At 41.6% G+C, this 4,530-nt stretch overlaps 1 non-coding gene across 1 annotated transcript; it reads right to left on the bottom strand.

Annotated features, from left to right (window-relative positions):
- Positions 1–487: 487 nt before the first annotated feature.
- Positions 488–591, bottom strand: LOC112760554 (small nucleolar RNA R71). The gene has a single exon (XR_003180989.1). It is a non-coding gene; the product is annotated as a small nucleolar RNA R71 (small nucleolar RNA).
- Between the last annotated feature and the right edge of the window lie 3,939 nt (positions 592–4,530).

The raw sequence follows: 4,530 nt of genomic DNA, 5'->3' as shown, positions 1-4,530 counted from the left end.
TGCTGAGGAAGAGAAAGAGTATTTTGAAACAGACATGGAGGAGAATATGGAGAACCACCATGAAGAAGAAGCTCACAACCATGCCAGAAAAGGCCCAGCAAATCATGCTGGGCAAGAGAGAAGAGTTCTAGGCTCTTACATCAATCCAAACCCAAGAAATTATGGAAGTAGCATTCAAAAGCCAACCATACATGCCAATAACTTTGAACTAAAACCCCAGCTCATCACCCTCGTTCAGAACAATTGTGCATTCGGAGGAAGTGCCCAAGAAGACCCCAATCAACATATAACCACCTTCCTAAGGATATGTGATATTGTGAATTCTAATGGTGTTCATCCTAACACCTATAGACTGCTTTTGTTCCCTTTTTCACTCAAGGATAAAGCATCTAAATGGCTGGAATCCTTTCCGAAGGAGAGTTTAACAACCTGGGAAGAAGTGGTAAACAAATTCTTGGTGAGATTCTACCCTCCTCAAAGAATCAACAGGTTGAGAGCTGAGGTACAAACCTTCAGACAACAAGATGGTGAAACTCTCTATGAGGCATGGGAGAGATTTAAGGATTTAACAAGAAGGTGCCCACCAGACATGTTCAATGAATGGGTGCAATTACACATTTTCTATGAGGGTCTTTCTTATGAATCAAAGAAGGCAGTAGACCACTCATCCAGAGGATCTCTGAACAAAAAGAAGACCATTGAAGAAGCCATAGATGCCATCGAGACTGTAGCTGAGAATGACTACCTCTATGCTTCTGAAAGGAGCAACACTCGAGGAGTGATGGAGCTAAACAATATGGATGCTCTGCTGGCTCAAAACAAGATGATCACCAAACAGCTGGCTGACCTTACCAAGAAAATGGAAAGGAAACAAGTTGCAGCAGTCACCACCTCATCAGCAGCTCAAGAAGGAGTAAATACAAAGGAAGAGGGTGACTGGGAACAAGCCAACTATATTGGGAACTCACCTAGGCAGACCCATGATCTATACTCCAAAACTTATAATCCTGGTTGGAAAAACCACCCAAACTTTGGGTGGGGAAATCAACAAGATCAAGGCCAAGATCAGAGACGTCACAACCCCAATAACAATGCAACTCACCAACATTCCACATAGAGATCATATCAACACCCACCCAACAATACCTCTCAACATCCATATCAAAACCAAAATATCCCTTCTCACCCTTCCAACCTCAACTCACCATCACCATCCAAAGATAGACTCTCCAGGATTGAGACTCTACTTGAAGGTATATGCAAGGAAGTTCAAGACAGTAAAATGTTCCGGGAAGAAGTGCGATCCAATATGCAGAATCAAGATGCTACCATCAAGAAACTTGAAACACAAATTAGCTACCTATTCAAGCAAGTTCCTAGCCACAATATTTGCAGCAGCACTAATTCAAACCCAAGGGAGGAGTATCAAGCTATCACCCTCAAAAGTAGGAAGGAATTGAAGGAGACCTCCAAGAAACCACAAGAGAAGAACTTGGATGAAAAGAAAAAGGAACAATATGAAGTTCAAGTTCCCACTCCCAATTCACATCAAGAAGGAAAAGTGCTGAAACCATATGTTTCAAAATCCCCATACCCTCAGCAATTGAAGAAGAGGGGAGATGACAACCAATTCTCAAGATTCTTAGAAATCTTCAAGAAATTACAGATTAACATACCCTTTGCTGAAGCAATAGAGCAAATGCTACTCTATGCCAAGTTCTTAAAGGAGTTGATGACCAAGAAGAGAAACTGGAAGAACAACGAGACTGTGGTACTAACCGAAGAATGTAGTGCCATCATTCAGCACAAATTACCCCAGAAATTGAAGGATCCTGGGAGCTTCCAGATTCCTTGTATTATAGGGGAAATCACAGTGGAAAAGGCTTTATGTGATTTAGGAGCTAGCATAAATTTGATGTCCTTAGCAATGATGAGAAAAATGAGGATTGAGGAGGCCAAGCCAACAAAAATGGCCCTATAACTGGCAGACTGATCATTCAAATTTCCTCACGGAATAGTAGAAGACTTGTTGGTGAAGGTAGGAGACTTTATCTTCCCAGCAAACTTTGTAGTGTTGGATATGGAGGAAGGAGCCAAGGCCTCTATCATCCTGCGAAGGCCATTCTTAGCCACTGCCGGAGCTATCATCGATGTCCAAAAGGGTGAACTTACCCTTTGAGTACATGATGAGAAAATGATATTCAATGTGTTCAAGGCCATGAGTTACCCACAAGACTCATTGGGAGAATGTATGAGGTTAGACTCATTGGAAGCTGTAGTGCAAGAAACTTTTGAAGAGGAAGAACTTGAGGGGTTAACAGAAGAAGAGGAATCAGCATCAAGCGAAGAGGCTGCAACAGCTGAGGTTCGTGTTCAGGGCACACTAGAGGAGAAGAATGAAAAAAAAGAAGAAGCACCCAAACTTGAACTAAAGGCACTGCCGCCCAACCTCAAATATGCATATTTAGGAGAGCATGAATGTTATCCAGTGATCATAAACTCAGCCCTCAGCCAAGAACAAGAGGAGGAACTACTCCAAGTATTGCAAAAGCATAAGGATGCCATTGGATGGACCCTCCCTGACTTGAAGGGAATCAGTTCGGCCATATGCATGCATAAGATACTGTTGGAAAATGATGCCAAACCCTCCATTCAACCCCAAAGGAGGCTAAATCTAGTCATGAAAGAAGTGGTACAGAAGGAAGTCATGAAGCTGTGGCAGGGAGGGGTAATCTACCCAATTTCGGATAGCCCATGGGTCAGCCCCGTCCAAGTGGTCCCCAAGAAAGGAGGAATCACTGCAGTACCCAATGAAAGGAACGAACTCATCCCTACAAGAACGGTCACAGGATGGAGGATGTGCATTGACTACAGAAAACTCAATGAAGCTACAAGAAAAGATCACTTCCCACTCCCCTTCATGGATCAGATGCTGGAAAGACTTGCAGGACACGCATATTATTGTTTTCTAGATGGTTATTTAGGATACAATCATATAGTAGTTGATCCAAGAGACCAGGAGAAAATATCATTTACTTGCCATATGGAGTGTTTGCATACAGGCGCATGCCATTTGGGCTATCTAATGCACCTGCAACTTTTCAATGCTGCATGCTTTCTATCTTCTCAGATATGATAGAGAAATTCATTGAAGTCTTTATGGATGACTCTTCAGTATTCGGGGATTCCTTTCCTAATTGCCTAAATCACCTTGCCTTCGTATTAAAAAGATGTCAAGAGACTAATCTGGTCTTGAATTGGAAAAAATGCCACTTTATGATGACAAAAGGAATAGTCCTTGGCCATAAAGTTTCTAACCAAGGCATTGAGGTAGACAGAGCTAAGGTGGAACTCATTGAAAAATTACCCCCACCAAGTGATGTCAAGGCAATTAGGAGCTTTTTAGGGCATGTTGGCTTTTACAGAAGATTTATTAAAGATTTTTCAAAGATAGCCAAGCCCTTAAGCAATCTTCTTGTATCTGATACACCATTTATCTTTGATGAGAAGTGCATGCTAGCATTCGAAAACGTGAAAAAGAGGTTGTCCTCAGCCCCTATCATTACCCCACCTGATTGGAACTTACCATTCGAACTGATGTGTTATGCATCTGATTTCGCAGTTGGTGCAGTGTTAGGACAGAGGAAAGATAATTTGGTTCATGTCATATACTATGCCAGCAAGGTCCTCAATGACACTCAAAGAAATTATACCACTACTGAAAAGGAGTTGCTGGAAATAGTTTTTCAATTTGACAAGTTTAGATCATACCTCATTGGTTCCAAAGTGATTGTTTTCACAAATCACACAACACTTAAATATTTGTTTGCCAAGCAGGAATGAAAACCAAGAGTGATAAGATGGATCTTGTTGTTGCAGGAATTAAATATTAAGATTAGAGACAAGAAAGGAGTGGAGAACAAGGTAGCAGATCACTTATCCAGAATCCCTCATGATAAAGGAGGAACACATGATGCAAGTGTAAATGAGTTCTTTCCAGATGAGCAGTTAATGACGGTTCACAAAGCACCCTGGTTTGCAGACATTGCCAATTTCAAGGAAACTGGGGATTTGCCTCCAGAGATCAACAAACATCAAAAAAGAAAACTCATTAATGATGGAAAATATTTCATCTGGGATGAGCCATATCTCTTCAAGAAGTGTTCAGATGGAATCCTTAGAAGATGCATTTCAGAAGAAGAAGGACGAGAGGTCTTATAGAACTGGCATGGCTCATGCTATGGAGGCCACTTTGGAGGGGAAAGAACTGCAGCCAAGGTGCTAAAAAATGGGTTCTTTTGGCCCACCCTTTTCAAGGATTCCAAAGAACTAGTGAAGAACTGCAATGAATGCCAAAGAGCTGAAAATTTACCCAAAAGAAATGAGATGCCACAGAATTTCATTTTAGAGCTGGAACTGTTTGATGTGTGGGGAATCGATTTCATAGGTCCATTCCCAACCTCATATTAAAACAAGTATATCTTGGTGGTGGTGGATTATGTATCCAAGTGGGTAGAGGCTATTGCAACC

Source organism: Arachis hypogaea, chromosome 16, assembly GCF_003086295.3.
Source record: "Arachis hypogaea cultivar Tifrunner chromosome 16, arahy.Tifrunner.gnm2.J5K5, whole genome shotgun sequence".
NCBI classification, from domain to species: domain Eukaryota; kingdom Viridiplantae; phylum Streptophyta; class Magnoliopsida; order Fabales; family Fabaceae; genus Arachis; species Arachis hypogaea.
Note: the sequence above shows the minus strand (reverse complement) of the source record. Positions and strands in the feature narration are given on the sequence as shown.